Source organism: Copadichromis virginalis, linkage group LG12 (assembly GCF_057382275.1).
Source record: "Copadichromis virginalis isolate Kocher_CV1m ecotype Utaka linkage group LG12, C_Virginalis_male_GT1.1, whole genome shotgun sequence".
NCBI classification, from domain to species: domain Eukaryota; kingdom Metazoa; phylum Chordata; class Actinopteri; order Cichliformes; family Cichlidae; genus Copadichromis; species Copadichromis virginalis.
Window position 1 is genome coordinate 3,303,682 of NC_140629.1, and position 9,736 is coordinate 3,313,417.

Here is a 9,736-nt window from a genome sequence, read left to right on the forward strand (position 1 = left end):
CTCACTGTGGACAGAAGGACAAAACGGAGAGAAAAAGATCTCAGTGTGGACACGGCCAAAGACGTCTCTTCTGTCAGTTACAGTGTTAAAGCATTGTTCTCATTTAGGGAGTTCACTTGTTTCATTCTTCATGAATCTTGTGACAGTTGCTGTTGTTGGAGGATCTACAAAGCGTTGCTTTTCCTCTCTACATATTTGTGTTGTCATTCTATCCGGTCGTTTAGTGATCTAAAGTAGTCTGCGTTTAATATGGCTTTTGTGTTGTTAACATGTTTAATGTTATGTATTTTCTTCTATTTAATCTCAAAAAGCTCCTAAAACAGTCAGTGATCACTGTTGACCTCCCTCGGCTTTTATTACCGCTAATCATTTATTTAAGCTCAGTTTTTAAAACCTTAGGATGTAACTACAGCCCAGCCCATGCAGCAGTATATGAATGACTAACCTCGTATTGTGGATGGATTATCTCAGTTGTTCTCCTGGCTGAAGTTTGGTCCTTTTACAGCATCCTGCCATGCGATTACATTTGTTCCTGACCACCGAGAACACTCACGTTAACTTTTATCGAGTGGAAAAAAAGTTAGCTTGTTTATATTATGCTAACATAGCTGTGTCACTAGCGGTCACGTAGCACATCATTATATACCAGCTAGCCCAACTTCAGTAACCCTACAAACGTCACTGCTGTTTAGTTTCCTGTCTTCATTTATGTTGGAAGTGATAGCAGAGCTGTACATTTTAATTTGTTTCCAAAACCCCGCAGGCAGGACATGCTATATTGTATTTAGATAGAAGCTAGCGAGCTAACTTCCTGCTAACTTCTAACTCTGTTAAATGTCATAAATTCGGTTTTCATGGATGCCTGGATGTTAAACTCAATTGTTACACCTGGTAGAGCAGAACGCTGATCATTTTATTAAAGATGAAAGACTTTAGACAGTTTTTCAACTCTCAGTAATGCCATAGTGATCGTTTGATATATGGACCTGCAGCGGAGTTTAGGCCCAGACACGGCTAGTGACGTCAGACTGAACGACCGGATAAATGGCATCAACCATTCAGGGACTAGAGAAAAACTAGATGGCTAAATCCACCATGTTCACATATTGATAGCTGGAAATAGCCCCGTAGTCCTTGGATGACCGTCAGTGTTTCTACTGCTTTAGCTTCCAGTGCTATTGCTGTTTGATGATCACCTTTATTACAATCACTCATAACACTCTTATTTGTAACCTCTGCTATAGACCATTCCAAACTCAGCTAGAACTATTGTTACCAGGACTGCTGCTTCAAATACCACTGCTTTGAAGATTTAAAGTGGTCACGTCACAATGTGAACTTTTTCATGCCGTGTGAACACTTCTTCTTCTTTTTTAATGTATCTTTTCTAGTTTATTCTGTAGCTTTTGGCAAATTTTCTGCTGCTCCACTCCCAGGAGGAGAGATTGAGAGAGATGGAGCAGGGTGTTTAAGCTGCATGACAGGCTGTAATTGTAGCCTCTTCACTCCTTCTCTCTTGTTTGCACTGGAGAGAGAGTAAGGCAGCAGTGAATAGAGAAGTCACCCCACCACCCTTACCCCTACCATCCTTGCTGTGGTTGGTTGGAGGGTGAAGGCGCGTGCTTGGATCGGATGCTCTGCCCTGCAGTTGTATCTTGTTTCTTTGAAGCGGTGTGACTCCTCTCAGCCACCCCGGCAGCCCCCGGCACTGCCACCGTCTACAGGGTCCTGCTGTACAGAACCGTGCCGCTGTTTGAAGATATGGAGTGAAAGGCTTCTCGCCTCGACCCCTGCTACTGCCACAGGCACACACACACATACATTGATACGTAGACATGAATGCTTTTCTCTCTGTCTCTTTCACACACACACACACACACACACACACACACGCACGCACGCACGCACGCACGCACACACACACACACACACACACACACACACACACACGCACACACACACACACACACACACACACACACACACACACACACACATTCCCACTCACACAATCAAAATCAGTCTCAGCTTCTTCTTGGTACCCTTTGATATGCGCCCATGGTCTGACTCCCACCCTCTCAGACCCCAGTAACAAGCAGCAACAGTGGTCTTAGAGTTGTAACATAACATTTTATTTAGTTGTGTTTTTATCATTTATTCAGGGTAAGCATTGGTTGCTGCAGCTTGGCACAGATTTAGGTTCAAAACAACAATCTGGCTTAACTGGAGAGATTTTTACAAATGCTAATAAACTGTTGGTTAACTATAGCTTCCTTATGTACAAATACATACTGTGCAGATGTGTCAGATGCTGATGTGTGATGGCCCTGTTTGTTGTGAGGTAGAAGTTCTTCGGCAGCCTGTTCTGGAGCATCCTGCTGGTGTTCGACCACATCGAGATTCACTGAGTTTGCTTTCATCCTTTGTCTTTTTGCTCAAAGCCGATCCTGAGTAATCTTTGCAGTGCGGCAGTGAAACAGCTCTCACTACAAAGTTCTTTTTCAGGCTAATGATAGATTTCTTCGGACCTCATATTTAAAATGACAGTGAAAAGTAATAAGATACAGATTCAACAATCTGAATCAGCTTCAGATATTATGTCTGCTTCATTTGTCACAAAACAACTAGAGAACAGCCATTCACCATGACCATGACACAGTGTGTCACTGCTAGATGTCCCATTAATTTTGAGCCTCTAAAAATTGGGGAGTTTGTAAAACAAGGGCTGTAATTTCTAAACCGTCGGTGCAAAATTTCTGCAAAACTCCTCAAATGAAATCTTGTGGCTAGTTAGTGCATGTAGTAAGTGACTATCATTCATCTGTAGCACGTTTTTAAGCTTTTAGATCCGATGGCCTCAGCATTCAGGACACCAAATATTTGAACACTTCAGAGGCTGATTAGGACTTCAGCGTGCACGTTAAGCTTAGGATCAGGACTTGTTGACTGTAAGTGCTCCCAACCATGTGACACATTAATAACTAACCTTGTGTGTGTTTTCTCTTCTCATCGTGTGACAGGTCTGCTTCCTCCCAAATGATGGCGTTGCAGATGTCTTTGCCCATCTGAGGTTTAATGCTGGTAAAGCTTGTAAATCCTCCTTTTAATTGATGCTCGAAGTTAAACTTTTAATAACTGGGAGAACAGCCACACTGTTCATATTATTGGTTACCTCATGAGGGTTATGCGTTTTATAATGGGAACCGAAGGATCTAGAATTGGCTAATGGGATCAGCCAGACACTTATTTATATGCAGACTGAGCTGTCAGTGTGCATCACAAACAAACACCCGCTGTTGGACACTCTCCAGGGAACATCAAGGAAGGTTTGGTGACCTTTGGTGGAAACAGTTTTGCATGTTTGGCACTTAAAAAAACTTTTCAGGTGATTGGACAAATCATATAACTTAAAACAATGAGAGATTTAATGTAGTAGTGATTATCATTGATTAAAGAGATGAATAAAACAGGCTCTACTACCACTGTCAATGATTACTATGAATAAATGTGGTTCAGTCCTTAGCTTAACTAACTTACATGTTTAAATTTAATGCCTAACTAGAGTTCAGTTAGTGTGGCTGGTAGTTATAGAGTTATTAATTAGCTGCTGTTTTATTTTCACAGATCTCGCCAGTTTTATTGCTGAATGGAACAATGGCCAAAAGATGGAGCGATCCTTTAACATCTGATGCACGGTACATACGCAGTGTTTCAGTCCACTACCTGCTCTTGACTCTTGGTGTGGCCTTTCCTCTGGTTGTTTTTTTCACACTGTCTCCTGCCTGCTAGGTTACTGGTTCATTGGGTTGGTAGAGACCCCTGCCCTGCCTCCCTGTAGCTACTCCTACATTTCCCCAGGTATGTGAACCCCATATACCCTCTGCCTTGCAACCCCTCTTGCCCCATTTTCCCCAGTGGGGACCAGGGGCTGAGATGGATGGTGAGGCAGAACACAGCCCCCCAGATGGGCTGATTTATGGTGTCTCCTTTCGATGCAGGCAGTACAGAGACCCTTGGGGATGAGTCTGAAGAGCGCTGGGGACAGCCGCCGTCTCAGACCTGACGGCCCCGGGCTCCCAGTCCACCTTGATGCCAAGTACCAAACGGCCACTCCAGAATGGTCGCAATCCGTCATGTAGGCAGCGGAGGATCTTCCTTAAGAGCAAAAATATAGAGAGCAGGAACAATGAGACTTGCTCCCTTCCTCCCTCACCTCTTCCCACAGACATTGATCTACACTGCAACAATTTATTATATCACATATGGCTGCTGTCGGGGGGATGCTTGGAGACACTTCCACGTTTTTTTCAAGCAGTATAAATATAGCTACATTACAGGCAGCTGAGAGAAACCATTTTTGTACTGTAGTGACAGCATATGGATACTCAGATCTCAACCCTGAGCTATGCAGCACTGAGACTGTTCTGCAATAATAAAGCCATTAAAGCTGGTATAGCCAAGGATTTAACAAACAATTATCATTAACTAAAATCCTGAATAATCAGAATGTAAAACGACATTTTTGAATCACATCTGACATTTTTCCTCTTCTTGAAACTTGTTGAGAGGGTAGAGTGCCAAGTAATGATTTTATTCTAGAAAGTTTGATTAGCAACCTGCACCCATCATCTCTATATGCACAGATACAGACACCTGTTATAGTGACATACAAATAAAATACAAGAATGTCATTGACCAGAACTGAAGGATAGAATTTTTGGACTGTCTATGTGTCATAGTTGGGTATATTAATTGTGAAATAATTTCATAAAAATTGTGCTGAAGTGGTCCAGTTACGTGACGTGGAGGCGCTAGCAGCCCTGCTTTGTCCCCACACTGTCGATTAAGGCAGCCATGGCTGTAATTTCAGATCTTAACACTATCCTTTGTTATTTCTTATAGCTGATGAGCATATTAATATAGAAGTCTGTCGTGCTGACTTACCTCTGTGATTGCTGCGTTTTTCTTACAAATAATTGGAAGCAAATAGTCTCAAAGTGGCCCACACCACAATATACGTCTCAGCTACAGGAACTGCTCCAGTAGGACATAACTGTTCTTTAGATTAAAATACTTATATACTCCTGAGAGCTTTGGAAAAGATGCAGTTTTTTTAAAAACCCAAGAAACCAACCAGAAGCAAGACAGAGATGAGCAGATTGCTGCTCACACACACACAAAAAAGAATATTTGGCATAGAAATGAACACAAACCTGGTTTCCTCTGGTCCTGTTGTTTTTGTTCTGTTGTTTTTTTTTTTCACTATTATCCATAGTTATTCATGAAATTTAGTTACATTAGACACAGATGTTGCAAAACTAATGAATCACCTCATCAGTCTTTCAAAGGCTAATATGACTGATTAAGACCATTCAAATTTACCTTGTTCAGCTCGTGTTGCTGTAGTGCAGGGGTGTCAAACTCAAATACACAGTGGGCCAAAATTCAAAACTGGAACAAAGTTGCGGGCTAACATTAATATTTACTGAAATATATTTATTCCTCCAGATATAAGAATTAATCTTTTCTTATGGACTCAAACACGTTTTGCTGAAAAACTGAATTGTCAGGGTCCTGGGACTGGGCGACCCAGGATCCCTGGGCAGTCATGGACCTGTGTATTATTATTATTATGTATTTTTGGTGTCGTTTCTCCTTCTCTGTGCGTGTACATATGTGTGTTTCTCTGTGCTGTGTTAGTCTGTGTCCCACTCATATGTTTAGGCGAGGTATGGGTGTGTATGTCTGCGGGTGTGCCTGGAGGATGGAGCTCGGCCACCTGCAGGCCTGAGGGGTGTGGCCCTGCGGAGGGACTGGCCACACCCGAAGCCACACACCTGCCGCTGATCAGGGCTCGTCGGGGGAGCTACTTAGGAGAGTCTTGGAGCTCCCACCGACGCGGGATCATTGAGTTATCTTACCAAGTCAGTGTGTGTTAGCGTAGGTCTGTGCTGTGCGTATATGCCCGCCGAGGGTTAGTGTTGACGGCTGCGTCTCTGGTTTCCCTACAGGAGGAGGAGTGGTCCGGAGAGGCAGCACGCACGGGGGTGCGGAAACACAACAGCGGGGAGCACGAGCACAGATATCGGAGGGAAGCACGCACACGGGGTTCGAGGGAGCAACGGGGAGTTATTGTATTTACAGCCTTTTCACTGTAAATAAAGAGCACTGTTTGCATCGCAGAGTCTGCGTTTTGGGTCCTCCTTTCCCCACATCCCCACGGTCTGCCAGCCAGACCGTGACATGAATATGGAACAAGCAAAGCTTAATACTAAACAATATATATATTAGCTGTATAATACCAGTAGGCCAGCTCTGATAGTAATTTGGTATGGCTTCGCGGGCCAAATGTAATTAGGCTGCGGGCCAAATTTGGCCCGCGGGCCAGAGTTTGACACCTATGCTGTAGTGGAAGGGAGGCAACTTTGAATTCTGTTTTAGAGTTGCAGACACCAAAGCTAATAAAATAATTTAGGAAATATATAAAAACATACTTAAAGGGAAGCTGTTTCTGAATGCCCACAGCTCTACTACTCTATCTGTGAGAGTTCACTCGTTTTCATATAGCAGCATAATTCTTTCTATGGCATCTTGCAAACAGCATTAGCATGCTACATGCTACAAGGTTGTAAGCCAAGCGCGTATGACAGAAGCTCATGGCCTCAGGCATCACTAAACAAAATGCAAACTATGCTTTATGGATTATATAATCCACTATTATTTGACTGTTGCTATTTAACTGAAGAGCATTAGGATGAAAAATCAACAAGCGGCCCACCAAACAACACAACAGTGGAAAAAAAAATCGAAACATCAGAGGAAATCTCCATGGAACGCTGTTTTGTCTGCACAGTGAAGATATTTCTGTCTTTATTAGCTTTTTTCTGATTCCCAACACTGTTATTTCCCTTGAATCTCAACGGACCATTCGTGAATACACAGATGAAAATTGACAATAGGCGAAAGACAATATGAGGAGGATCAGTGGTGCTGTGTTATCTGTGTTTTTTGAAAGTGTTATTTCAATTAAAAAGCGGATAAACTGCTGATTAATTCAGCACACTTCCCAATTACAGATCAAACAGGCCTCCTGGGGGCTGCAAAGCCCCAAAGATGGCAGATGCCGAGCACATATTCAGGCATATTTCATAGGGCTATGAAATATTGAACTGGTGTGTGGCATTGTGGTACCGCTGGGTGTCTGTGTTGTTGGAGCTGTATGTAAATCTGGCTGTGACACCCCTGTCTGCAGCAGGAGACTGATATCTGGGACATGTTGGGAGCTACTACAGGGAAAATGATGCAATGTGAAGCTAAGACGCTCCAGACGAGTGCAGTATCACATTCTGCTTGCTACAGTGGAGCAATGTTGGTGCAACTTTGGAGGCAAATTAATGTAAGATGTGCAATGATGTTGGTAAAAGTTCAAGTAAGAGAGCATGTAAAGCGTGGATATGAAGACAAACAGAAAAGAAGGATTTTGTTCGTTCAGTATTCATCTCACACCGAATCTTAAAGAATCAACTAGAATAATCTTTAAAAGTTTGGCCTTTATTATAATTTGATATTATTATACTGAGCAAATTTTAAACTGAAAACTTTCTACAGATTTTATGACATGTAACGCTTCTCTTTGATATTTGGGCATATTGGGGTCCGATGAATTTAAAAACAAAGAATTACCAGATTTATTTTTTTTTACCTTATTTTTGCTTTTAAGAAAAATAAGAGCCACATATGAGGATATTTGTTTAAGATTTTGATAGAACGGTAGCAGGATAATGTCCTCGTAAGTGGATATCAGGCCCTTGTAGAGCAAAATGGAGTATTTTGGTCTAAATAACCCAAAATGTGATGTCCACACATGTGGACGCAGGTCCTAGGAGGTTAAAGTTAAAAATTTGGACATGCATTTTAAAAGTGAATAAAAACTTTTTTCAATGTAAAAGTATATGGTCAAGTTTACAAACATTGTTTACCATTGACAGTTTTTATTATTTTTTATGCTGCTTGTTTATTATTAGCTTTCTGCGTCTTTCCATTTACAACAAGCAGCCTGGGTAGCAAAACCTTTTTATTATAAAATAGGTACATATGACTTCTTTCTACTTTTAGTTGTCAGAATTTATGTTCACTAATTACAGCAGGTGAAATTATTCCATTGAGGGGGTTAACAGTTATTCAGTACATGGCACTGACAGTGCTCACTAAGAAGTGCAGCTCTGCTGGTATAAATCAGTGACATGATTTATCCAAAACACATTTTCAATGCTTCAGAACAGAACATTTAATTGTAATTTTAATTACATTTTTTATTCCTCCCTTACAATAAGACACAAATCTACATCCAAGCCTGTTGTTTTACTTGTTTTATGTCAGGTCAGGTTTATAGCGGCAGAGAACACATCAAGCACACTTTGTTTTGTAATTTGACGTATGAACACGGGTGAAACATTCAGCGAAAACAAATTCCAAAATAAAAACAAGATTTTGAAACAGAACAAAGACAAAATAATGACTGTTCAATCTGAAAACTGCGACTCTTCCTCCAGACATGTTTACTCATTCAGAGCTTGATGCCAGTAACACATTTTAAAAAAAGTTGACAGGAGTATGTTTATCACTGTGTTTCATCATCTTTTAACAACACGCACTAAGTGTATGTTACCTGAGTAAACTAATGGTTTTCTGTTGCGTTTTGTTGTTCCCCTGTTCTCCCAGTCATATCGTTTGAAATGAGGGCAGTGTAGTTGTATGAAGCCACGCTGTTGGAAAAACTTTACCTGACATTGTCCGGCTGAAGTGTGCAGCTTTCACTAAAAAAGACCATTTATCATTTTACTACAGAATTGTGCCCATTTTTTAAAAAATAGTTTAAATCAGTATCAACTTTAATCTTTGTTACTTGAGTACAGTAACAATTGTCATGTCAGATGTTACTCCTCATGAATCTTTTCCTGTGTTACTTCTGAAACATGTTTTATACCCATTAATTAACCCCATTAGCTGAGACATCACACGGCGATGCCTTGTTTTATCTTTTCCTAAGCAATAGTGAGGATCTTAGGTGGTGTCAACCTATCCTGATGATAGCTTCTTACACTACAAGATTCATGGAGAGCATTGCCAGCCTTCCCTCCCTCCATAACTCATTTGAGTGTAAGCGCAAACAAACTGCTGTAACAGCTCTCTGGACAGGAGTTTGTATGGTCCAGTTATATGATGCTGCTCTTCTCTCACTGTGCCGCCTCCCAAACAAGCCTGCGGCACTTTGTAACCACCGCTTTATGTCCCAAAAGACGGCAGACCAATAGTTGCCGAAATCCGATGTGACCATAACACATAAATCATCTTTTAAGCACTGAGAAGAGCAGGTGCAGGCATAAACAGTGTCGACGCTGCTTTCTCATTGATGTAAATAATTTATCAAACCTACACACACACACACGCACGCACACAAGGCTGTTTATTCCTTCCCAGTCATTGTGTAATCCTCAGACGCCATTTTAGTGGAGGGCCTGTCAAGACACACACACTGGCACGCGTGCACAAACACACGCACACACTCGGTCAGATTTTTAGAGGCGGCCCTGTCTGTCGCCATAATGAATCCCACTGTGATCACTCTGGCAGTTGTGGTCATCACTCTCTGACCAACACACACACATGCAGACTCCCCCTTTCTCTCTCTCTCTCTCTCTCTCTCTCACACACACACACACACACACACACACAC

At 41.8% G+C, this 9,736-nt stretch overlaps 1 long non-coding RNA gene across 1 annotated transcript; it reads left to right on the plus strand.

Moving 5' to 3' along the window:
* Window positions 1-2,189: 2,189 nt before the first annotated feature.
* Window positions 2,190-5,167, plus strand: LOC146696290 (uncharacterized). Its single transcript, XR_014923085.1, has 4 exons — window positions 2,190-3,081; window positions 3,625-3,695; window positions 3,790-3,858; window positions 3,999-5,167. It is a non-coding gene; the product is annotated as an uncharacterized LOC146696290 (long non-coding RNA).
* Window positions 5,168-9,736: the final 4,569 nt, after the last annotated feature.